Consider the following 26,770-nt stretch of genomic DNA (forward strand, 5'->3'; position numbering starts at 1 on the left):
ACAGGAGTTGAGGTTAGTGATCCGAGTCGGGACAGGATTCCGGGGTCGGCGTCCAAGTCGGGGACCTGGATCGGGGTCCGGAGACTGTCTGGCACCGCGTGGTTGTTCGGAGTCGGGGACTGGAGTTGAGGTTAGTGATCCGAGTTGGGGATAGGAGTGCGGGGTTGGTGTCCAAGTCGGGGACCTGGGTCGGGGTCCAGAGACTGTCTGGCACCGTGTGGTTGTTCGGAGTTGGGGACTGGAGTTCGGGTTAGCGGTCCGAGTTGGGGTCCGAGTCGGGGGTAGGAGTCCGGGGTCGGCGTCCAAGTCGGGGACCTGGATCGGGGTCCGGAGACTGGCACCGCGTGGTTGTTTGGAGTCGGGGACTGGAGTTGAGGTTAGTGATCCGAGTTGGGGATAGGAGTGCGGGGTTGGTGTCCAAGTCGGGGACCCGGGTTGGGGTTCAGACACTGTCTGGCACCGCGTGGTTATTCGGAGTTGAGGACTGGAGTTCGGGTTAGCGGTCCGAGTTGGGGTCCGAGTCGGGGGTAGGAGTCCGGGGTCGGCGTCCAAGTCGGGGACCTGGATCGGGGTCCGGAGACTGGCACCGCATGATTGTTTGGAGTCGGGGACTGGAGTTGAGGTTAGTGATCCGAGTTGGGGATAGGAGTGCGGGGTTGGTGTCCAAGTCGGGGACCCGGGTTGGGGTTCAGAGACTGTCTAGCACCGCGTGGTTGTTCGGAGTTGGGGACTGGAGTTGGGGTTAGTAGTCTGAATCAGGGTCCAAGTCACAAATTGAAGGTAAATTTCTAATCCGTGGCGGTTCTGCGTTGAAGGCAGATCCCTGAGTTGGGGGTCAGAATCCCTGGTCCAGGTGGGGGATAGGCAAAAGACGGGAGTCGGGGTTTTCTATCTGGACCCTAGCGGCAGACAGCAGGTTGGTTCCACCTCCATCGCCCCACGCAACCAGTCACTACTTCTGTAAAATGGGGTGAGCGTCTTCCTGGGGCTGTTCTGGGCACCAAAGGGATTGAATCCTGTGCACAGAAGCGTCCTGTCCCAGACAGCGTCCCCGGGTGCAGAGGCATTGCTGATAACAGCATACACAGATTGCGGTGCAGGTACCAGGTTCCCCTCGACCCTGCTGTGCTGGCCCCGGGCTCCCTAGAGAGATGCCCATGTTCTTCTCTGCAGCCCAGGCACCACCAAAGCCTGGTACCCAGCCCTGCTCAGTCTATACTTGTTGAAGGAAAGCAGGCTGGCAGGATTAACCAGATTTCTATGGTGTCTCAAATGATCCATTTCTGCACCTGTTTTCCAGATACTCACAAGGAGAAAAATTTAAGGATTGGGTTGCTTGATTACAGTTCTATTTTAATGTGTTTCCAAACATGCTGAGGAGAAAAGTGGGCCCATTTCAGGATTTATGCTCCAACTAGAGGGATCTTTTTATACGGGGATCAGAGCTTACCCAAATTAAAATAAGAAGAGCACATAATTTTGAACCGTCTTCCTTATGAACACAGATGCAGAAGTTCCATGTACAGTATTAGCTGAGTATAAGTATATATATAAGTATAGTATAAGTAATCCAACCTCATATTAAGCAATTCTTAAACAAGTGGGATTTCTCCTAGGAATGTAAAGATGATCCAATATCAGAAACTCTATCCATGTAATTTGCCACATTAAGAGACTAGAAGAGAAAAACCATATGGTTCTCTCAGTTGAGGCAGGAAAATTATAATAAACTTCAATGCCTATATATGATTTCAGGGAGGGGGGACACTTCTTAGCCAACCAGGACTAGAAGGGAACCGACCTAACTTGATACAAGTTACATATCAAAACTTTTCAGCAAACTTAACTGGAGACATCACACGAGTATCCATCCCCTTACAATAAGCAGGCCTAGGAAGCCATCCTGGCCATCTCGTAACACGAGGAAGGAAAGTGGAGTGTAAGGGAGGCTCAGAAGAGAGGGAGAAAACTACTCATCAGAAGATAGATTGTCTACATCAGGGTTCTCAGACATTTTGGTCTCGGGACCCTTTGTACTCTCATTGTTGAGATCTCCAAAGAACTTTTGCAAATATGAGTTATGTATGTTGATCATTACCTAAGAAGTTAAAACTGAGAAACCATTAAAACACAGGACTATATAAGCACGTATTCCAGTGGGGTCATGCTGCCTCTGGAAAACTCTTTCACTTTGAGAGTGAAAACAGAAAAGGCAAATAATGTCTGAGTTTTATTATGAAAATGTTTTTGACCTTGTGTGAAAGGGTCTCAGGGGCTCTATGGGGTCCTCAGACCACACTTTGAAAATGGCTGAGCTACATGAAAAAAAAAAAAATTAAACTTTTAGAACCAAATAGAGACTTCAAAGTTTTTGGTTATAAGATCAGTGTAACACCCTTGTCCCCCAAACCCCCACACCCCTAAAAGCATTTATTTATGCCACTAGTAACTGAAAAGTATAATAGAAATTAAGGTAGCAATTAGAATAGCCACAAAGTTTATATTACATCTAGGAATTAACAAAGATGACTTTTATGGAGAAAATTTTAAAAATTCTATTGATATAAAGGAAAATCTTTTGATATGGAGAGACATTCTGTTCTCTTTGATAGGGCGGATTTGCATTAGAAAAGGGTCAAATTTTTCTAAATCTGTAAATTTAGCATGACTCTGCTTAAACTCCCGGTTGGAGCTATTGAGGAACTTGACATATGTACTCTAAAATGTCTGTGCAAGAAAAAGATCTATAAACACCAAGTGAACTTTGAAAAAGGAAAACAGCAAAGGCCTTGGACCAGCAGATCTTGGGGCATACTCCGAGGCTCAGCAGTCCAAACGGTGGAGGACAGAGACCCAAAAGAGCCTTTGGAGGCAGCCCTGCATCTAGAGGAAGGTGGCACCCCACTTCTTTGGCCCTGAATGGAGAAATAGGAATGTGGATTCCTACCTGAGCCTGTAGAAAAAAGCAGGCTCCAAATGGGCTACAGATTTTAAAGTAAAAGTTACTAGACAGTTTTTAGTAGGAGGACACTATGCAGAATCATTTCACGGCCCAGGGTTGGCCTTGGGGTCTTAAGCAGGACCCAGAAAATACAAACTTCAAGACTAAAATTTAGAACTTGAATATACACGAATTAGTTCTGTTAAATAAAACCACTGTGGCAGAGACCAAAAGTATTTTCCTAATTCTACTAAGACACGACTTGCCTCTTTCACTCTCATTTATGTTACTTTATTTACCCAGGTTACAGATGACCAATTACAAGATACTTGAAACAATTAAAACTGATAAAAAATCCATAGCTAAAATATAATAGCAAGCCCTGCGTTCCGTAAGAAAAAGATGGGGTGCTCAAAAGAAGAGTGGGTAAGTGATATTAAGTGGTGGTTTACTGGAGGGTTAACTCCGATATGAAAAGATGCTCGAGCTCATCAGTGATCTGAGAAATGCACGTGAAAGCAACAGATACTCCTCATGTGAGAAGAATTAGAAAATAGGATAATGCCAAGTGTTGGCAGAAGTGCAGGAAACCAGCCTCCCTGTGTACTGCAGGTGGGAATGTCAAGCACAGAAATTCTGGAGAGCCGTCCAGCACTTCTTCCCCAAATAAAACATTTAATACCTGCAACCCGGCACTTTCCCTCTTGGGTAAACAGCTAGCGCAGTTCTCGCCAGAACAACGAGGGGCACTGTGTGCACGCTCCATGCAGCCCTGCCTGCGGGGTGTGGGGAGCTGGAGCCCAGCGCTGTGGTTAGGAGTAAAGAAGAGATGTACACTTAATGAAATGGAGACATGTGCCAGCACGGTGCTGAGGGACACAGATGCCAAACAGGACAAGGATCATCTCAGTACACGACTCTGTATTTAAATTAAAATTGCACAGCACCAGACATGCTAGAAGATCCTGCACGCATTGCTAGGGCACACACAACACAATGATATAAATGAATTATGCCGGAGCAGCTGCCTGGTGTGAGGGGAGCAGGGGTGGAGAATGGGGATCAAACGGAAAAGCAGGCAAAGGAACAGAGTGACGCCCCCCACAGACCATTACAGGGTGACAGTGTCTCATGAACTTAGGGCTGTGATAACACTGTGTCCTAGGCCGTCGAATCCCAAAAGCCAAGAATGGATGTGTGCATGTCCCATCGCTCCACTACCAAGCACCCTCTAGTGGCTCCTATTTCTAGGAAATAAAACTCAAATTCCATCAGGTTTTACAAGATCTGCCCTGCCCTTTGTGCTCCCTCACTGAGCTCCTGTCACACCAGCCCAATTCCCAAACCAGCCAGGTGCCTCAGGGTCTTTGTGCCAACTACCTGCGCCTTTCCCTGTGACTTTTGCCCGACGACCATTCCTTCTCACCCTTCCAGGTCTCACCTGAACTGTTGTCAGGGAGACCTTCTCTGATCCACCATTTTACTCAGCACCTCAGTCACTTTAGACCGGCACTGTTTCAAGCCTCTACAAGCACAGACTACACACTGCAGCGCTTTCTAGTTCCTTAGGCATCTACTTATCTGTTGCCTGCCTGGCTCTTTCACGGGAAGGAGGCCGCAGGAGAGAACATCTGTCTTCTCTATGGTGTCTGCGCATGGTAGTGTGTCATGCGTTTCTGTTCAGTGGCTTCACTGACTTGTTGAATGAAGGAAGAGGCTGGACTTAGGAAGTGTGGATCCATTTTCAGAATGCACAGAGAAAGTAAATGGCATGTCATGATCCCAGCCCCTCAGACCAAAGGTTCTCTATAGCTGCACTGCTGACATGTGGGACCCCCCCCCCATTCTTTGTTGTGGGGGCTGTCCTTTGTGTTGTAGGGTGGTTATTAACCTCAGGAGATACCAGTAACACACCCACAGTTGTGATCATAAAAAATGTCTCCAGACATTGCCACATGTCCCCTGGGGGCACCACAGGTGAGGGCCACTGCCTGAGACCTGCTCCCAGGACTGGGATGGTTTCTGCTCTGGCTCTTTAAATGAAGCAAGCCCTGGCCTGCACCTTGCCACACCCAGCCCTCACACCAACTCACGCTCTCGCAGAGACTGACTGAGGTGGGCCTCTTGGAGCTTGGCCAGCAGTATAGCTCAAGGCTGGCGTGGGCCTCACGGCCTACGGACCGCCTCTGGGGGCTTCAGCTGGACCAGGCTTTCAGTTGCAGTCCCTATGTGATTCCCAGCATGGGCACCTGTGGCTCTTCTGAATTTGAGGTGACCTAGTCAGAGTCCCCAGTCAGTGCGGACCCATGAGTGCATGGCTCTCGGTGGACAGTAGGTCCAGGTTTGCAATGTGCCTGAGGAGGAGGCATGTGAGGGGGCCTCAGAGCATGCCTGGTTCTGGGGGTGGGGAGTGGCCTCTAACACTGCCCTTTCCCTCTGCCTCTTTCAGCCTTAGCCCCTCTCCTCCTTGCTGGGGGGCTCTGGCAGGACTGGTCACTGATGGGAGCCCGTACAACCCAGTATTCTGATCATAGGAGCCAGGGAGGGCCACAGAGCCAGAGCAAGCAACCCCTGCGCCCCCCACCCCCAGCTGCTCGTTTGCCTAACTAAAGCTCCCCCCCCCCACCCCACCCCTGAGCTTTTCCTTGGCCTGGGTGAGGCCCTTGTTTGCAATTTAAATATGGCCTCATTTATGGAAGAATCCCTGCTCCTTCAAAAAGCCTTGGGCTTTGGTTCACCCTCCCTGACAGGCCTCAGCCAGAAGAAACTGATCTAATGGGCCTTTCTCCCACTAATTGTGGCAATTAGTATCATAGAATGGGGTCTCCCTGCGGGGGCCGGTACCCAGCCCACAGGCCTGCCCCCAGCGCGGCCCAAGCCCAGCTCCTGATCCTCAGGCCCCAGCTCCTACTGCCCGACCCTGGCAGACTGGGCCCCCATGGGGTGCTGGCGGGCCTTGGAGGTGGGGGTGGGGTGGGGGGGCCTGCCTGCTGCGTGCTCAGCGGAGTTGGGACAGGCATGTGCCTGAGCAGTTCAGCCCAGCAGCCATACAGGTGACCCTGGCCTGTGACTTGTGACCCTCCCAGAGGAGGGCCTGATCGGAACAAACAGCCAGACCATAATGCCTGAGTGTGTCCAGGAGGGCTGACGTGAGAAACATCTGAGGATGTGACAGGAAGTAATCTTGGAGCAAATTACTTTAGAGTGGGGAGCCGTGTCCCAGGGTGGCAGAGTGGAATCCTTTCGCCCCCTTCCACGAGGGAACTCCTGTTCCTCTCTTCAGCAGGCTTCTGGAGGCCCTCCGTGTACCCAGTGCCCGTCTAGGGGGCTGCAGCAGGCCCTCGCAGAGCACGCCTGCTGAGACAGGCAGCCGGTACAGCGGACTCTGCCATCTACGTGGTGCTTCCCAGGCAGGGAATTAGTTCAGGGGGCAGAGCTGCCATCACTACCCCGTGTCACAGGTTTGATCATTGAACGAATCTTTGTTGAAAACTTGCCAGGCACCTGACACTGGCCCAGGCAGTAGGAATCTGATAGGAGCAGGGACTCGGAAGCCCCCGCTTTTGGGGCCTGTGGTGCCGAGGCGAGAGACAACCCAATGTGTGAGCATGTGTTTGCTGCACCCTGAGGGTAGAGCTGTGCACAGGTGGAACACAGGAATTAGTCTGGGGTCCTACACACTCCCTTGGGCAAGGTGGGGGGAGGCAGGACAAGGGCTGCAGGCACACGGCCTTCTGGTGAGGGGGTCCGGGAGCTGAAGGGACAGAAAGAGGCCAGGTGTCTGAACTGTGAGAGTGAAAAGGAGAAGGAGAGCTGCAGGTCAGACAGGCCACACTGCTGCGAGAAAACTGGCTTTGTTCTAAGAGCTCCAGGAGTCACTGAAAGGTCCCACGCCGGGAGTGCCCCAGTGGGTCTGCACTCTGAAGGACCTACCTCTTCTAAGTGGAGATGGACTGGAAGGGGCCAGAGGCAACTGCACTGCCCAGAGACAGTGGCCAATGGTGGCCAAGCTGGGCAGCAGCGAAGGGACTAGGGGAAACCACAAACTTCCAGCGATAATGAGGGGTGAAATCAGCCTGGTGTGGTGATAGGCTGCTGCAGCAGCCAGGAGGGGCAAGTGCTGGGAAGGATTCTGGGGTGTCCAGCTGGCATGAAGGCAACAGTGGGCGGCAGGAGCCTTTGTTGTTGGAAAAGGGCTCTTGGTGGTGTGGAGGGTGGACTGGCAGAAGCCATAGAAGGGAGCTCTGCGGCAGGCGACTGGAATGTGGGTCTGGGGGATGGAGGGCCAGCCCAGAGAGACATCTGGGCGTCAACAGGTCCTGAGGAGCTCTGGTGGCACAGTAGGGAGAGCCTGCAAGGCTGACCTAGCACAGAGCCAGAGGGGTGGCAGGAAGGTCAGGAGTCTGGGAAGGAGGGGAAGTCCCCTGCCTGAGGGTCATGGTCCCTGCAGAGAGCAGACTGGAACCAGTGCAGAGACCAGACTGTAAGCGGTGTTCCTGGTCCTGACTGTTGGCAGTAGACAACCTCCAGGCTCTGCTGGGACGTGCCTCCAGTCAGTGTAGCTCTTTGTCGCCCATCTCTCCTGGGATAGGAGGGAGACGCCCCTTCCCCAAATGGTCTCTCCTCCTCTCTCCTCTGGCCCTTGGAACGGCGGCAGCAAAGAGGCTTTCCCTGCTGCACGTGCGGGAGGAAGCCGGGTTGACTCCCGAGGGGAGGCCTCATCCTTGCTGAGCTATTTCATAACCTCAGAAGGGCGGAAAATCCCCCCAATCTTAATGCAAAGCCAACAAGCTGAAAAAATGGCCTTGAATAGGCTGAGACGAGAAAACAAAGAGGCCGTCAACATCAGAGTTGTGGAGGGGGTAGGGAGCTTCAGTGGGCCCCGCGCAGACAGCAGTGCCTCAGCTTCAGTGCCCAGAGACCCAGCTGAGGACAGGCGTCCAGGGGGCAGCAGTGCCCTCCAGCTCAGCCTTCCTGATCAACAGTTCAAACAGCCTTCAAAGGACCAGAAGGGGTTAACTGCAGAGCCTCTAACTCCTCCGCCTGCTAATTTTTAAGCACAGCTGAGCTCCGAGCGCCCCTCCCAGAAGGCCCTGAGAGGGACTCTGCACAGCCCCAACCCCCAGCGTCCCAGGAATCCAAGTGCATCTAGAACAAAGGCTCCCCATTCCCTTCCTCACCCAGCTTGTTCTGATGTGTAAGCCAAGACTCCAGCCCGAAGCCTCTGCCCTCCATCCAAGCCTGGTGGATTTTAACACATGGCCATGACTCTCAAATGAACCTCTGAGATTGGCTTGAAGGAGCTGGGACCTATTCACAGGCAAACCTCGGACTGCTATGCCCCTCCAAAACACTTGGACCCCTGTGCCCCCAAAGACCAGCCCTCAGCAGTAGGACAGCAGCCTGGACACCAGGGAGATGGAGAGAGTGCTCCCTCTGACCCCCCCGTCAGTCCGCACCCACCCGAGGGCTCTAGAGTACATACCCCATCGTCAACCAGCAGGCTGGGCTGAAAAGCCTTCAGAAGTTCTAATATATGGCCCTGCACTCACACACCCTAACACACCCCCACTAACTTGTGCACTTAAATACACAGGCACGCTCTGCCTATGTCCCCGGCCCTGACACAGCCTGGGGTTCCGTCCCTGCTTTGTGTCATTTCTTGCCCGACCCTTGGCCCCTGTGGCTCCTTCTTCACGATGGAAGCTGAGATGCCAGTGGGCCCAGTGGCTGTCCCTGAGGTCCCAGGACCTGGCCTCTGCTCTCACATCCACCCTACTCTTGGCCCCTGGCACCCCTGCTCTTCTCAGGGAGGGAGGTAGCCCTTTGAGTGCAGGTACTCATCACACGCAGAACAGCCACACTCACAGCAACAGCAATCACCCATGCAGGCACCTTGACTTCACCACGTGTAACTTTATTTCATCCTCCTAGCAGTAGTACAGCAAGGGAGGCACTGCCTCCATGCATGGACCCAGCACAGAGCCACTTGGCCATACAAGTGAGTGCCTGAGGCCACTGGGCATTGACATGGGGAAGTCAGCCCGCCAGGCCTCCGCCTCCTCTCACACCTGGGGAGGGCTGCAGGCTGCAGGCTTTTGTTGGGGCCTTGTACTAACCTGAGAAGAGGAAGAAAAAGTCATGTGCAACCTTCAACTCTGTGGAGAAACCAGGTCAGGAGAGAGGAAGAGAGGTAGGCTGGCTTGAAGAGGCTCACACAATGTCTCAGCCCATGCTTGGGCAAGATTTCTCACGCAGCCCAGCTCCAGGCTGTGCTGAAGCCTGCCACTGTCACTTTCACTGGGGAAGGCAGCCTGGAGTCCAGCACATGTAGGGGTGGGTGCCCAGAGGGACACCTGCAGCCATAGCCTGGCACCTGGGAGGTTGTATTCCTTTCCTTCCTGCATGGGCTGTTTGGGAGCCAAATGCCACCCCCCAGCTTCCCATAAACAAGTGGGACTGTGCCCAGTCCAGGTGCAAAGGGCAGCTGCCCCTGGCAGCCTCCTGCCCTGCTCCCCCGCCTGCTCCTGCTGCCAAGGGCTGCAGGCCATTTGCTGGCTGGCTTTTTTCCTGCAGTGTCTGGATGTTTGAGAATCCAGAAGATGCCCTGCTGACAGATTTCTGCTTTGCTCATTGATCCATCATTCATTCGGCCCCTCTTGTGCAGGCCCAGCCCATGGGGGCCATCGGATGGGATGCCCTCTGTGAGCTCCCAGACTGGCAGACAAGGCAAGGTCGCGAATCAGGGGCTCTGAGGCAGAGCACTTAGAGGGCACATCAGCTGGCTGGGGCCGGTCTCCTTCTGGGCCAAGGAGGAAGGGGCCAGCCCCAGACACCTTCCACACCCAGGACTCTCCAAGCAGGGACACCCCATTTCCCAAGGTGCGGGGGCTTCTACCCCCTCAAGCCCCTCTTCCCAAGGCCACCAAAAAGGCCTCAAGCTCCAAGGAGGTAGGGAGGTATCCCAGGAGTGGCACTGAGCCCCACGGTTGGGTGGGAGACTATCTGTGCAGGGGCTGATAGGAACTACTTCAAAGCTGCTCTGCCTAACCCCTGCATCAAATGGGCAGGCTGAGTTGTTTGAACATTAAAAGGGAGGGACAGGCAACCTCCCCAGTCAGTCACCTGTATCTTGAGGCTTCTCCCCTCAGGGTCTCAAAGGCCTTCCCGTGTAGGCCAGGAAGGGGCCAGGCCACCCTAACCCCAGGCAGATAGGGATGGGCGGTTACTGCCCTTCAAAACCCTGCAGAAGGCACCCCTGCATGCCAGGCCTCCATGGTTCTCGTCCTGGGCCCTGTGGTCCCAACTCCCCTAGTCATCCCTTGCCATTTTCTCAGGGCTCTTTCAGAAAGCCCACCTGCCCTGCCTTCCAGCCCCCATAGGGGTGTGTGAGGGGAGCAGAGAGCAGAGCCTCCTCCACCACCTCGGCTCTCCCCCTTGCTGTGTGACCTTTGGCCCGCCCTCTCCCCTTGGGCACATCACCAGGGGAGCCGGGCTGCTGAGTACGTAGGTTTGGCACAGTGGGACGGCGCGGTGGCACCAAACAGCAGTTCCCGCCACCCAGTTTGGACCCCAGCTCTAGTGCAGGTGAGTTTTGTATCATCAGGAAGGCCACCTAATCTCTCTATGCCTCATTTTCCTCATTTGTGAACTGAAATTAAAACCAGCAGATACCTCCTGGGGTTATTGGCTTGGTTAAAGAGTCAGATGAGGCCCAGTGTTCAGGAGAAGGCCCCCCTTGCCAGCAGTAGGCGTTGGGAATGGAGGTCCTCGGGCTGCGGGGCCTGGCTGCATGACTGCTGCCCTTCCACCTGACGTCCCGGCTTGCTCATCAGTGAGCTGGAGGCCGAGCCCGGCGTCCTCCTGTGAATTGGCAACTGCACACATGGAGGCTGGGGCCCAGTGCCTGTGCAGAGGGTACACAGGGCAGCAGCCATTGAAACTGCTTGGGAAGTTACCCAGACACAGAGGGCCCTCGGGAGGCTTTGCCAGTGACCCTCTTGGCTTGTAAAGAGGCCTCCGTTTCCTCACCTACACAGAGGCTGATCATGGCTCCTCCCACTCAGACCAGACAGTCCAGGAGGGAAAGCCCCGAATGAGTGCGGGTGCCCTTGGTGGACAGGCGGCAGACCCTCCCTGTCCCTCCCCAGGGAGCTTTTTGCTGAGGCTGGCGTGTTTCCATCCAGCCTTCCTCCCCACCCTGCTGGGTCCCCTGCCTGACTCCAGCATCTCCAGGCCCCCAAAGCACCGACTCCTCACTGCAGCCCAGTGAGTGTGTGCCTGTGCCCAGGGGGCACTGACCCCTCCCTCACACCAGAGACATCAAAGGGAAGCAGGAAGCAGGGGGCCTGGTGACCCCCAGGAGGCAGGCAGAAGTGCCCCCACAGCTCAGCCTGGGGCCCAACTGCTGGGGATTTTCCATCTCATCAGGATTTCCGCAGGACACCCCGACTCTGGCCTTTGAGGCTCCTCAGGAACCAGAGTTTGGGCTGGAGCCCACAGGGGAGGGCAGGGACTGGGCTGGTGGCTTGTGAGCATGTGGTCAGGGATGCCAGGGGCCCCTGTCCTGAGGCTCTGCATGACTTGATGGCTCCGGACCCTGGTGCATCAGAATACTGGGCCCTGGGACCTGGCTGGGGAGGCCAGTGGGGAGATGGCAGATTTGGCAGAGGGCCTGAGAAGAATGGAGGGGCAATCTGCCCTCCCCCAACAGCCATACCTCATAGACAGGGGGTGGGGGAGCACAGAGAGGCTGTGTTATGTGTGTCAGGGAGAGGGTTGCACAGAACAGGCCCAAATGCCAGGTTCCCGGGACGTTCCCCCCACGTGTGCTGCCACAGTCCTATTGTAGGCAGGGATGTTGTGTGGACAGCTGGGCCCTAGGGTGTGACTCCACTTGCCGGAGCCTTCTGCAGAGTGTGGTACTCAGGCAGCCGCAGGCAGGCCAGGCTGTCCCAGTCCTCAACCCTGGCCACCAGTCCTGGGAACCTAGCACTCCCACCGACCCTTCGTTTGATAGATAAGCCCAGTCTCGGGTCTCTTAGCCTAAGAGCAGTGTTTGAGCTGAGGTCTACTGACATGTCTCCCCAGGGCATCTATGTTACTCCCTGGGGTTCCTGTCCCTCTTGAGCTTGGACCCCCACATGTTCACCTCAAACTCTTGCTCCCACCTCAGCGAGCTGGGCCAGCCCTGTCCGCGCCCTCATTCACTGGGAGGACGGTCCAGTCATGCCTGGGATCCTGAAGGCCCTTGTGGACCTGGGCTGGCCCCTAGGCTGGTCCCTGGCGGACGCACACACCTGGCCCCCCCCTGAGTCGGTGGGGGGGGGGGGACAGATGGGTGCTTGCTTCAGTGGGGAGGCTTCAGTTTCATGGTTGGAGCTACTGGTGCCAGGCTGGAAACAGTGCTGGGTAGGACAGCCCAGCCTCAAACAAGGATTTGTCATTCAAGTGAGGACCCATGTCTGGTCTAACAGCCATGCTCTGTGCAGCCCAGCCTAAGAGCAGACGCACTCGTGTGGAAAGCATTGGCAGCCAGGCTCCCGATCCGGTTACCGCAGCTGTCCTTGCAGGAACACGCTGCCCGGGGCTGGGAGCTGTTGTTTTGGAGCTGTGAATGAGACTACACTGGAGGCAGGCAGGGGTGTCTGTTGGTGGGAATCGTTTCAAAACAATCATGGAAACTTGGCAGGGAGGGGCTCTTGGCATAGGAGCCTGGGTCTCCTGGTCAGGAACTGGGGTGACATCCCACTGACAAACCCAAGTGTATCCCTAGCCAGCCAGGCACAGCATTGTGTGGTCTGAGGTCTGGTCCTCTCAGGCGTTACTGGGTTGGGGACATTTGTTCAAAGTATCATAGGGCCTGAGGGTCACACAGCCAGGCAGGAGCCGGTTGCGGGGGAGGGGCAGGATGGGCGGCACTGCTGTGTTCTCAGGAAGGCACAGAAATCCCAAGAAGTGAGGGGGTGAGACAGAGCAAAGATAGACACTTTATCCTCGACTCAGATATGCTAGGGGCAGGCCTAGTACCCTCTCTGTTCCTGCATCCCCCGGGTGGGTAGGAGCCAGAGGAGGCTAGAGCAAGCTCCATCCTGACCCTCCTGGGTGTGGGCTGAGGCCCAGAGTGGGCAGGACGTGCCCAGGGTGCCCAGCAGGAAAATGGGGGAGTGGATCAGGGCTCGGGAAGGCTGTCTGCAGAGAATACGTGGCCTCCCCAAGCCTGGGTGACAGCCGAGTTCCTGGTGAAGCAGGAGATGGCCTGGGAAACAGCCCTGGCCCGCTCTGCTCAGGGGTCCTGCTCCCAGGACGGGCTGACTGCACAGGGCCTTTCGGGGCCGACGCAGAGCACCAGAAGCAGGGACCTGCCTGCACAGGTCCCGGACCCCACGCGGGAAGGCCCAGAGCCTTTGTGGTGGCTCTGAAATTCCAGTGCCTGACTGAGAGGCCCACGGGGCTGTCCCCCGACCCCACATGGGGTGAAGCCTACAGCCATATAAGCCTCAAGGTCTAGTCATCCCTGTGGGTGCCCCAGTGCCCAGTGGGGCTGTAGGTCCGTGCCCAGGTGGGAGCAACCTGCTGGTGTGGCCTGTCAGACGGGAGGATGCTAGGCTTCTGGGGACCCAAAGGGCTTCCCGTTCAGGTGGGTTTCTGTGTGAAAGGAGACCCACTGACATCCTCTAGCACCAGGAGTGGACTGGGACCCTGCAATGGGAGACACTGGGTTACGGGTGCGATGTGTCACAGCATGTGTGCTCTAAGGGTTTGGAAAGTGTCGCTGAGAGGACTGAAGGGTGCTCATGTGAGCTGTGCTAGCTGCCCCCACATAGGGGAGCATTCTGTCCAGGTGGAGACTCTTTCTGAGCAGCCTCTTCCCTGTCTGATCAAGTCTGACCGCCAGACCCTCTGCGCCAACCTGAGCCCCCACCCGCATCTGTAATTCTCACAGGTTGTCCCAGGAGGACACATTATATCCAGGAAATACAAGTGCCCACAAGGCAGGGATGGGAGGAAGTTGTGAATGGAAAGCAGCAGAACTTTAAAAACTGAAGCCATTTCACTTGAGTCACCTGCAAACACAATGTGCTGTGTGCGTCAGCGGCCTACACCTACTTTCTGATGTAGAGAAAGCCTTTGCAAACCTCACGTATGTTCGGGGTGCTCCCTGGAGGAGGCTGGTCATGGGGTTGCCCTGGCAGGGGAGCCCCCAATCCCTGCCTGTGACCAGAGCAGCCTGTGAGGGAGACCAGGAGGTAAACGTCCCCTCTGCCCCTTTAGGCGGGCAGGCCTAGGTACACGGCTTCTCCAGGTCGCTCGGCCACAGCAAGTCCTCAGGGGGCTACCCATCCCAGGTAGGCCAGCAAGCCCATTCTCCTAGGAAAGCTTAGCCTCAGCTCTGGTGCCAAAGACAACTTCTCTGTTGGGGATATTCTTCACTTCAGGGACACTGAGAAAACAAATCAATTGCTTTTCCAACAAGTAATAGTGGAAAAGGAGTAAGGGAAGGGAGGTCAGCTAGAAAGTTCTGGAACATAGTCTGTTTACCAAAGGAGCATGTTTTCAAGTGGGAGAGAATGCTGCCGGGGAGCTGAGGAATCAGTGGGGACCGAGCCCCTACTGCCCCCTGGAGCTTATCTTGTGCCCCTGTACACACACCCGCCTGAGCCACATCAGAGGAGAGATGGCAAGGACTGAAGAGGGGTGGGCCCCTTCGGCCACACGTCAATGCCCCTTTTGTTAACTTAATCCAATCACAGAAGGTACTGGGCAGAGTTGTTTTACCAACAGCTGCTGGTCTCCAGGCCCCAGGGAACCTCCGTCCCTGAGCCGGGAAAGGGCCTCTTGAGAGCCGCTGTAAAAGGGTCCCCAAGTTGCCACACCAGTTAATGAGCTATTTGCTCTACACAGTGTCCTGATAAAGGGGAAGGATAAGTTAGCTGGTGCTGACTAAGGAGAGACAGGGTTGCCAGGGAGATGCTTCTAAATGGAAAGAAACAAAGGCAGTCATTAGGTTTTGTCTGACGAGGAAAAACATCATGGAGAGTGCACTTTGGCCATCTTTTGTGTTTATGATTTGGAAGAGAGGCAGCCATGAGTGTGGGGCCAGGGAGAGGAATCTAACAGAGCTGGTGTGTGAGGTGGAGGCTAAGATTTTGGGGTACAGAGCAAGAGCAGTAACCAGAGGACCAGGTCATCTGAGCCAACCTGGAGCTCAAGCCGGGAGGGAGTAAGGAGGGTCCAAGGGCCAGGACGCGCTCCAGGGCCTTCCGAACTAGAAGTACTAAGATGAGAGTGGAAGGGGGGCCCCCAGAGGCGGAGACGAAGGAGCAGGTGGGATCAGGTAGGCACTTCAGGCTGAGCATTCAGCCTCAGCCTGCATTTTCTCTGTGTTGTAAATATCTGCTTCGCCTCAGCAGTCCAAAATGTTTACTTTGAACTAAGCCCTATGTTTTAACGACTCATGTTTTAATAGGAAAACCATCTTTGATGGGATCATATGCAATTCCTACGTTTTCCCAACGAGTACGAGCCCCACGGTTGGCCTTTGCAGGCAGTAGAGGCACGAGAGCAGCCTACTACTTGGCACGGAAAACTTGGCCTGTACATGGCCAGTCTTGCAAACTAAAACACTATTGCCCATTCTCAGGCTGACAGGTTTTGGAGGGCCAGGACACTCACGTCCAGCTGTGTGAGCCCCAGTGTGCCTTTAATCAGGTTTTGGCCCCATTCCTAATGCTAGCCTATCCCCATGCCTCCTGAACTGGTATGATTTATCCTGGAAACAGGAAGATCTAAAGGCCCCTGGTTCTCAGGCTAATGGGACGTGTCATTAAGAGGTGGGCAAAATTCCTCTCTGGGAAGGACAGAAATAGGGTGACCAGGCAAGGAAGACATCTGAACATAGTCTGACTTCGGTGTGCATAGCCCTGAGCACACCCCTCCCACCCACCCCCACCCTGGACCACCATTTTCTATTGGTGAGCATCTGCCATCCCCAAGCCTCAGTTTCTTGATATACAAACACTGAAACGGGCTTTATATTCAAGGCCCTAAAGGATCATCAAAGTCAATGCATATGATTTGCCTGCATTTCTGGAATGGCAACAGAAGGGAGAGGGCTCCCTGAGGAGAGAGTCCTTGTAGTTAATGACCTCTGGCAGACTCTGGACTCCAATGGCCACGGGCTGTAGAATGTGGACATGAGCCCTGGAGGAGGAGCAGGGGTGAACGAACCGCAAGAACTCTAAGGCCTTATCACCTCTCCAAGGCCTGCCGTGGACTGCTTGGGCCACCAGCAGACCCTTATTGGGGGGATGGGCCACCACTGGGGTCCTGCACCTGACTGGCCTGGGCAAATCTCCCCTCGCTTATTCACTCACTTATTCACTCATCAAGCATTCACAGAACAGACGTGCTGGGCTCCACATGGATCAAGCACCGACGATAACAGCCTTGAACAAAAAAGGCCTGCTCTGCCTTTGCTCGCCTTGCACGGTTGTCAGAGCCAGCCAGTCAGCCCCGCACCACAGTAAACACGCAGTCACACATCAAGAATGGGAGGGGAGGTATGGGCTTCTCTGTAGCCAGTCTGAGGTGGGGACATTTCAGCTAAGACCCACAGGATAAGTTGGCTCCAGCCTGGGGATGGGGAGAGGGTCAGAGAGAGCTTGGCTTATTTAAAATGATACCGAGAGAATATTGGAGGAGCCCTGGTGACTTCATCAGGTCCACTGCTCAGGGTCGGTGTTAGCTTTGTGACCCTGGGCCCTAGACTTAACCTCTCAAGCCTCGATAATATATACAACAAGAGTGATAATACTCTTACGTCAAAAGCTGCCATGATGTAAGGATTAGTTAAATGATATTTATGAAGCACTTAGCACAATGCCTAGCTAAGGGGAAATACAAATATTACTATTTGAAGATTATTCTTTAGCCCAAAGGTGTGTCAGGGCTAGCCAGCTTTCTCCCCACCTAAATGTGCCAGCCTCCTTCAGAACACCTGGGTGCCCAGGGAGTGCTGACAATGAGCCCAGAACCTCTGGGACAGTGGGGATCGCCCCACTTAGCTCCTTTGGGGCCCCTGCAGTACTCACTCATGCCTCTTGCATGGAAGAAAGGACATCCACACAAAGGGCAAAGGTGCATGCTGTCCTGCACCTGCCTTCAGGGCGCTGCACGGAATCTTCTGAGGCTCTTCAGGTTCAAGAGCCCAGACCCTGCACATATCATCCCTTGGGGAACCCACAGGAGTTCCAGTCCTTAGAATTGCCCTTCTTAGCTGTGTGTGTGTGTACAGGTGAAGGGGCACACCTACAGACCTCCAGAGAAGTAAAAGGCAAGTTCCTTCCAGGCTTCATGGGCCAACCCAGCCTGGAGTGGGGGGAGTTGGGGGCCTTTACCAAGCCCCATTTAGGGGCTTGAGGCCATGAAGGTCAACTGACCCCACCCTTTCCCCAGAGTTCTCACGGGATCCCCATTCTTTGTCTGCATTCTAAGAGCCCAGGAGCCATCCTCTACATGGGGGTAAGCAGGGAGTTTCAGTACGCCTAGGGGGTCACGGAGTTGGGGAAAGAGAGCTGGGAATGATGGGTGGGGAGGGAAACAGGTGCTGGGAGAAAGTGAGGTCCTCTCTAGCGGGAGCATTTGAGGCAGGAATGCCCTGTCCCAGCGCTGCCACAGGATGGCCCCGGGCTCCCAAGCCCCTCCTCAGGGGCTCCCTGAAACCCTGCCTCTAAACCATAGGGAGTTAACTTGTTTCCTTCTATTGCACTCTCCGTCAAACGTAAATGATGTAAAAAGACCTTTTTTCTGAATCCTGTTAGCACTCAGAAATAGAATTGCTGTACAAGAATTTTTTCACAAGAAGGAAATCCTGCCATTTGTGACAACTTGGGTAAATGTGGAGGAGAGTGAAATAAGCCAGACACAGAAGGACACATACTGTCTGATACCACTTATATGAGGAATCTAAAATAGTCCGACTCACAGAAGCAAAGAGCTGAATGGCGGTTCTGGGGGAGGTTAGGGAGGGGGCTGGCGGAGGACTTGGTCAAAGGGCAGAGAGTTCTGCCGTGTGACAGAGCACCAGAGACCTGTTGTCCAGCGCAGCCCGCACCAACGGCGCTCAATGTGTACTTTAAAAATTCCTCAGAGGGTGGATCTTATAGTAAGCGTTCTTATCACAAAATACTACTAATAAATAGGAGGGTGGGCGGAAACTTTGGGAAGTGCCGGGCAGGTTTATGGCCTAGATTGCAGTGATGGTCTCACGGGTGTGTATATTTAACTCATCACATTGTACTATTAATTATGTAGAGGTCTTTGTGTGTCAATCATAGCTCAATAAATGGTTAAAAGAAAATCAAACACAAAACAAAAATATTTTTTCTAAGAAGTTTAAGTATCTATTTTAAAAATAATCACATTCTTAATGAAATCTTCCAAAGACTCTTCAGAGAGTCAAAGTACTGCTGGTGTCCAGTCTGACAAGGCTAGTGTAATAAAAGCACACCTGTTTCCTCTATGATAGTGCAAAAAATCCTAAGGAAATATTAGTAACTAGGGTCCATCAGCCTTAAAAATACAAACCTAAATAGGGTCCTAGCAAGAACCAAGGATACTTGCCACAGCCTGAATGTGTCTCCAGGGAATTGTGTTGAGTGCAAAGAGTTAACTTCAAAAGGTCCCCTATTGTATGGATACATTTATGGAGCATCTTGTAACAACAAAACCAAAGAAATGCAGGACTGACTAGTGGTTGCCAGGGGTTAGGGACAGAATGGGTGACAGGGAGGGCAGCAGGAGGCGCCCTGAGGGTGGCAGAAGCTCCAGTCAGTGTCTGAATCCTGGCTGTGATCTTGTCCTACCGTTTGCAAGATGGAACTGCTGGGGAAAAGGGGCAAGGATACATAGAATCTGTTGTTTCTTACAAATGCATATGCACCTATGATTATCTCTGTAAGTTTAATTAAAAATAAAACAAGCTCCAAATTTAAAAAATCTATAGCCCTCCTAAAAATACTCTGATGAATTAAAAAATGTGCAAAATCTATATGAACGAAAGGCTAAAAAATATTGAGGGACATTACAACTGATTTGAACACATAGATAAACCTGTCCTATTTGTGGCTTGAAAGACTTTTTACAAAAGAGAGAATTCTAAATTAATCTAAATCAATTACAGCTTCAGTAGAAAATACCAACAGAATATGGAGGTTCACCCCACATGCAATTTTTTTTAAATCAGGCAAGCTAATTCTGAAGTTTGTGTAGGGAAAAAAAGCATGTGTGCATATCCTGTGAAGGAAGTGGCCGCCTGGCCCCCTGTGCTCCAGGCAAGCGGTGGATTGTAAAGACTACCCTTGATCCTAAATAGTCTTATGAGGGTGCATTGCATTTTCTGAAGCTGATTCCACTCTAACTCCCATCCCCATCTGCCTTGCCAGGTACCCACCATGATAAAGATTTTAACTGAGTGACTTGCTGTGAGGTATAGATGTGCATTTGACCAACATTCTGTAACCTCCCTGTTACTGTTCTGTATGCTTCACATTGGTAATTCATCCAATTCTCCCAGCAGCTCTCTTATTATCCCCATTTTACAGTTGGGGAAACTAAGACTGAGGTTAAATGCTCATTCAAAGTCCAGCAGGTAGGAAGTGGGGTAGTCAGTATTTGAACTTGGGCTGTGGTCCTAGAATCCGCTCTTAACCACCCTTTTGTGTACATGTCAGTAAAGCAGCACAGCAGGGCAGGGATGCAGAGGACAGAGCACAGTGTCCCTCTGGGCTGGTTTCACATGGACAAGGCTGGACAAGCTGCATGGGTACGGGGGCCCAGACAAGCAGACAGTCACAACTGTCCACCAAGTCGTGGTGTGAAACCATTTTGCCCTGCACTGGTCATAACCACACTCATGCTGTCACACTTTATACCGTCAGTTTTTCCCTTTTTGGTGGCTGGCCTGGGGGAGGGGCTGGCTACACGCTATGGATTTGATTTCTTATTGCAGTTTTTTCCTTTCTGAATTAAGCTTATTTACTCCGTTGTTCTCTATCAAGTTCCTGAATTCAGTTTTTCTAAGATGCTGTGAAATTGGAATCATAAATGTGTAGGAAATGACTGCTTGGTAGTCCTGCAGCACCCCTGTCCCCCTTCTGGATTTTGCCATGTGAGTGAGTCCCAGAAGTGCTCCCATTCCCTGACATTATTGGCTGCCAAGATGAGGACTTGACCCAAATATGCCAGCTTCCCGTCCAACTCCCCATCCAACTCAAGAGCTAATCCTGTGTCTACATCAGAAGAGTGTTTTGATCTGAGGCCATGCCATGGAGTCCCCAGCTGATCACACTGTGTGAAATGCAGTTTCCTCTCATCGATTCTTAGTTAAGTAACAGAGCTGAGGGAAGTCCTGCCACTCTGACAAGCACATCGAAAAGCTCATAAGTCAAGCAACTGAGTCCCCCCCCTCGCCCCCATCAGCGGGACCAACAGTCATCCAGGAGACAGTCTAGAAATGGACATAGGTTAAGTTAGAGTTTGAAATCTAAGTAGCAGTTAAAGTCAGGGGAGAGAGGCTGATGTACTCAAATAATTAGTGTTGGGACAACATAAGAAAGTGAACTGGATTTATTGACTCCTTATTTCAAAGTCCAGATAAAGCACTATTTAATTGAAATAAAGAAAAATAACAGAAGAAAATGGGAGAATTTATTAGAGCAATCTCAGAATGAAGAATGTATTTCAAAATTTAAGACAAAGACCCCCAAATCACAAAAGACTGCCAAGGTTGACTATCTAAAAATTTAAAAATCCTGCCAGCAGAAAAATATTATAGAAGCTAAAAGACCAAAGAGAAATTAAGCTAAAATCTTTTCAACACATATGATAGAGTTCCTATAAATTAGTAAGAAGTATTAGAAAAAATAAGGGTATGGTGAGATGGCTCCCAAAAAAAGAAAAAAGAAGTCTTTATTTGAAAAGATAAAAACCTAATTCACAATACAAGAAATGCAAATTAAAAGTCCATTTCTCATCAAGTTAATGAAGATTAAAACCGTGATTCCTCACTTGTTTGTGAGGGTGTGGGAAATGGGCACATTTGTGCAATTTTCATAGTAAAGAAGGGTGCAGCCTTTGTTTGGCAGGGTCTTTCAAAACATGTACGAATGTCTAACCCTGCTCAAAACGGGGACAACGGGCCTCTTGCAGTGAGTCCACCTGACATGGAGACCGAAATTTCAGGAGAGAACAGATTTGGCTGGGAAGTTACCTTGAGCAATAACAATAAGAGTTATGAAAATAAGATAATCCTACAATAAGTTGTAACTTCAGATACTGACTAATTTTGGGAAAAAACAAAAATGAGGGAGGTTCTGGTGTGAGGGTGGTAAGCATCTGATCTCACAGTAGGGCATCTTTTACTTGAGAACAGACTTGGGCAGTGCTTTCCCAGAGGGGGCGTTTTGTAGAAGGTTGGGCTTCACCTCTTCACCAAGGGGCTACCCTTAATCTTTCATTATTTCGTCTGCTCCCCTTTGAAATGCTGACCTAGGCGTCAGCCTTGATTTTTCTCCTCAGCTGGTAACCAGTGTAACTCTGCCTGGTATCCTAATCTCTGTTACAGAGATTCTTCAATTTCACTTCCCTTCGGGAAATCTCGTGTCTTGGCAAGATTTACGGTTCTTTATAAGTGATTTACTTTATATTGTCCTTGTTGGTACGGGACAGCCTAGAAAGAGACTCAGTCAACAAAGAGAGAGCAGGGATAAGATGGTGGGGAGAAACAATAGTGTTCATGGGGAGGAACGTTCCAGAGAGACTAATTTCAGAATCGGGCAGTTCATTGGTGAATATAGGAATGGTGAATGGCTGGCGTTAGCTGCCCCATACATCCGTCAATGGGGGACTTGTTCCACACATGACTCAGTGGAATGCTCTGCAGCTGTTGTTCAAGGAGATGCGCTAGATGTCTTAATATAGACCCATCTCCAGAACACTCGGGCGTCTTCCCTTCGAACAGTGCCCACTGGGCCCTCATGCTTACCACGAAATGAGGGGGCACACTCAGTGAACGCGGAAAGGTTTCCTTACAGCACTGGGCCTGTGGAGACAGGCCCACAGTGCACAGGGCACTGGCCAGGGTTCTGTCCTCATCAGATCCATCACTCCCCCGAGCCACTGTGCTCCCGTCAGCCACCTCCCACCAAGCGCAGGGGAGTCAGCGCTGCCCTTAATCAGGCCCCAATGAGCGGCCCATCCCTGCACCAGCCGATGGAAAGCTTGCTGATTAACCCCAGCATGATATTCCTTATTCCCCTGACAGCCCTCCTGCCCCACCACCTACATGCCTTTTTAGGGTGCCTGGGTCCCTGTGTTCACAGACTAGAGCTGCCATGAGCGCAGCCCCATCTGGGGAAAGCCCAGCCCAGTGGGCTGAGAGCAGAGGCCCAGGAGTTTCCTCAAGTACCCTGGAAGCTCCACCAACGGGAAGAGTACTTCAACCCCACTGCACTGAGCTGTTCTGAACTGTGACTCGTACGTGTGCGTGTGTGCGCCCGAATAACGTTATAAAATGAAAATGCCTCAGCTGTACTGCCCTATAATAAAGCAATCTTGTCTGGACTGCTCAAAAAGAAGTATGGCATACCTATATATTAGGTCAAGAAAGGCAGACTGCAGGTAAATATATACTACATCACCACTTGTGTAAAAAGGAGGTATGCATATGTACACACAGACATACTTGTTCCTGTATAACACGGGAAAAATAGGCTAGGGAACTGTTCACAGCGGTAACCTTTAGGGAAGGAAACTTAGGAATTAGGCTTTGGGGTGGGGACAACCTGCCCTTTCTCCACACTCCCCTTTGTACTCTGAATTCGTTTTACCATCCATGTGTAAAGCCCACTTTATTATTTTTTTTCTAGCAAACATTTTAATATGTAAAGCTACAGAGCACGCCGCTGTTCTGCCAGGGTGAGGGAGCAGCGCTGTGCTGCGGGGCCAGGGCGGTGGGTGAGAGGCAGCCCCCGCCGCGTGGGGGTGTGGGCTCTGCTTCGTGTCACTCGGAGGAGCAGGGGCTGCCCCGGCACAAAGAGGTTTTTGACAGGCAGACGCAGAGCCGGAGTGAGAGCAGGCCCTGGGCGGGCTCCCAGGGAGCCCCCCGCCTAATTCAAAGGGGTGCCCTCCACCCATCTGCAAACCAACAAGGCCCTCCTAGGAAATGAAATGCTGCATATGTTTTGTCATTACAGAGTTTTGAGAGGAGTGATTTTTAAAGCACTGAACATGTACAGCCATGTTCTGACCACTGTGTCTCGTTAGATATTTAAGTTTTTATGTAACTTGTCCATTTTTAGGTAATCTCTGATTTTGATCAATGCAACAGTATATATATATATATGTATTTTTTCCATTAATTTGCCTAAATGTCTGTATAATGTTTCTATATTATTTTCTAATGCATAGTCACATTTTAAACTCTTTTTTAAAAACTGTAACTTAGACCCCATTTTACATCCATGCTTTATACTGCCAAAACTGCCTTGGGGAGGGGCGAGTCATCTTTCCTTCTGAAACGGCGCTCTTGGGAGCTAGTAGGGCCCTGCGTATTCTGGGGAACTGACACAACGTTGACCTAGGAGGAGGCTCCATCTCTCCCCACTGGGGCACCACCCCTGTTGGAGTAGAGAATGGAGGGGAGGACAAAATTGGTGACCCACTTGGGCCATACCCCTACCCAGCATCTCCAGGGCCTTTGCCCTGGGCATCCCCGTCCCCCACCAGGGTGTGGGAAGGCCTGGGCATGCCACTGGCAGTGAGGCTAGGCGGGAAGAGTGGGCTGAGCGCCCGCCACTCTAAGAGGAAACGAAGAGAAACAGTTCCAGTCAGCCCCGGACGGGAGGCCTGGAAAGACTCTGCAGCTGGAGCTCACACAAAGGACTTTTCAAATCCTGCAGCCAAGGTGCCCAGGGAGCTTTTTTTTTTTTTTTTTTTTTTTTTTTTTTACAGCTATTAGGGTGACAAGCCTTTCCAAAGGCCAGCAGTTGGCGAGAGTTTCCAGGAAGCTGGTCTGGCACCAGGCTGGGATTGGAGCAACTTTAGCGAGTTAACTTCAGAAGGAAGGAATCATCAGGGAAGGTTTAAGGTTCAACAAACTTTTTGAATTATTTTGCAAACTTCTGGCTTTCAAATATAAAGGCCTGGTTTGCCACGACTGTTTGAAGCCAGAGATTGTTTCAGAGGCAGCACAGCCTGCACGTTTCCAGTCTATTCGCTCCAGGTATTTGTCTTAACTCCTCAGGAAGTGCTTTGCAAGTGCCATCCAGAGTCGGGGAACGCTGGGGTCACTTTACGTGTCTCATCAAACACCCTCTGCTCATGTGCCTCTCCCTCCACCCATCCCCACGGCCATGTGTGCGCACACGCGCACACCTTCCCCAGGCAGGAAGCTGCTTTTTGCCAAGAGCGAATGGAATTCAGATTTTCAGAGGGTGTCCTTGGCCTCCAGCTCCATAGCCACACTCTGAAGAAAGGTCCTAGTGTGTGTGGTGGGAGCTGAAAGAGAGGGGCCTGCATCCTTGCTCACGTCTATCTGGGCCGCAAGAAAAACCCACAACTGGCTGCACTCTCCCCAGCCACACCCGGCCTCAGTCACATTCCTTCCCTCCCCGAGCCCACACTGGGTGGCCCCAGCAAGCCAGCTTCCACATCTCCCTCCCCCTCAGCAGGGAGACCTACCAGGCCCTCCTGGGGCAGCCGGAAGCTGCTGGAAACCACTGAGGGGCCTTGGGGGCTGGGCACCCCACCCAGGGCCCACTCCCACCTGCGGCACTCACTCCCCATTGCACGCACCCTGGGGGCTCAGCTCTCTGCCGGGAGCCCCTCTTCATAGCCAACCTTTACTGTCCTTCCGGTGGCATGGCTGGGTCTGCTGCAAAGGCGGACACTGCCCTTCCCCACCAGAGGGGTCCCCACACACTAGCAAGAAGGATTGCCCCCCACCACTGCCCCACCTGTCCAGTCCGGGCCTTCTGAGCCCTGAGATCTGGCATCCTTGGGAGTTAAACATTGACGGGCAGAGACTGGCACAGATCCAGTGAATGAGACAGTCTGTGATCAGCCACACGGTGGATGGGCTGTCACGCTTAGCTTCTCTTTGGCCCAGGTCACTGGGGCCTTGCACCTGCATGGCCAGGTAGCAGCAGGTGCAAGGAGTGATTCTTTTGCAGGTCATCAGAGTCAGTGTGGACTGTGACAAGCAGGTGCATTTATGGCATTTCAGGTGCTCAGCCCTCAGGGAGGCCTGGCACCAGGGCAGAGTGTCCACTGCTAAACAAAGGCCAAGCTGCACTCTACCTAGACAGTCCCCTTGTTTGCCTGTGTGACTGCTTCCAGAAGCAGTGGCAGGCTTCTGGTGGGCTGCGTTTCTGCATGGGGAGAAGGCTGCACTTTGTGGCCTGGGCCTGGAGTCTCTGCTCAGGCTTTTGGCCCTGCTCACAGCTGCTGTGATCCTCTGTCTGGGTCAGGAACCGGGGGCATCACTGCTGCACTGGTCTTGCCCACTGGGGCCATCCTGGCTGAGAATCGTGAGGTCCTACATGGCCCAAGAGGCCACCTTCATGGTCCCTTCTGGCCAGCCCAGACCCAGTATTTCAGTGTTTTTGTAATGCCCTGACTTTACTAGCCTCTTCTTTCAGGCATGGCCTTGAAGCGGACTCAGCTGGGGACACACTGTTCCCCATTCCCTGGGGATGTCTTGGGTGTGGGAGAAGCAAGATAAGGAGCATGGTGTGGTCAGGCCCGCATACGTGCCATGTTCTCCTCTCCCAGCAATAGGACAACCAAGCCATGGTGCTCAGGGAAGGTCCCTCCCTGGCTATCCACCAGGACTGGGGTCACTTGGCCCATGCCTCATGAAGGGGACTGGCTAGGCCTAGTTCAGAGTGGAGTGCAGGCCCCACTAGAGGAGACAAGTTTCACTGGGACAGTAAAGGAGCACAGGATTCAGGGTCAGGAGCTGAGGGCCTGGCCCTGGCTCTGCCAGAGCTGGTGTGTTCTCTGGACAGGGTCCTCTCATCTCTGGCCTCAGGGCTCCCATCTCCCAGTCTGCCCACCTCCTGACACTTACAGGGTTATCTTCCACCCTAAACCCAGAGCACGTGGTCTGGTGAAGTCCACTTCTCAGTGCAGGAGACAGGCAGGTGGTAGAGGAGCCCATGGGCACAGGGCTCCTAGGCACTGCCAGGGCCTGTGGGGAATCACTGGGGAGAACATCTCCGTGAAGCCCTCTGAGCCCCTGGGGCAGCTCCGCCCCAGCCCCGTTACACACTCCAGCCCAAACGCAATCAAGCTGGGGGCCAGTTTTCCTGAGAATGTCTCCACCCAAGGCCATCCCATCCTGTGACCCTAGCCCCCTGCTCCTGCCACGGATCTTACCCTGCAGCCAGGCCCTCAAGAGTTCCCACCTAAAGCCCACACGCCGGGCTGGGCGTTCACGGGGCACTTCAAAAAGAAGAGCAGGGAAAAAACATTCAAGTGATTAAGTGATTCAAACCGGAAGAGAGTCAATTTAATTTAACAAATCCTGACACAAACCTAAAGGAAACATTGAAAAATAAGCCCACCTCCGAAAGACGTAAGGGACAGGATTAGGTAGGAAAGGAAAGGTCCCCTTGGGGCAGAGGCTGGCTGCCCCGTCTGGGCCAGTGAGTGGAGGATACTGGGCTAAGCCAGAGGGACAGCACAGAAGACGTTCAAGGACTTTAAGCCCAAGGTCCCGATATGACCTTACCCAGCACTTTATACCCTGGATGCAGAGATCAGCTA

The 26,770-nt window shown here is 52.7% G+C and overlaps 1 protein-coding gene and 1 long non-coding RNA gene across 8 annotated transcripts in view; one reads left to right on the plus strand and one right to left on the minus strand.

Annotated features, from left to right (window-relative positions):
• Positions 1-26,770, minus strand: part of KCNQ1 (potassium voltage-gated channel subfamily Q member 1) — a 329,509-nt gene that overhangs the window by 131,769 nt on the left and 170,970 nt on the right. The gene's annotated exons all lie outside the window — the stretch shown is intronic.
• Positions 1-26,770, plus strand: part of LOC140844537 (uncharacterized) — a 43,930-nt gene that overhangs the window by 1,576 nt on the left and 15,584 nt on the right. The gene's annotated exons all lie outside the window — the stretch shown is intronic.

Source organism: Manis javanica, chromosome 11, assembly GCF_040802235.1.
Source record: "Manis javanica isolate MJ-LG chromosome 11, MJ_LKY, whole genome shotgun sequence".
Taxonomy (NCBI): Eukaryota; Metazoa; Chordata; class Mammalia; order Pholidota; family Manidae; genus Manis; species Manis javanica.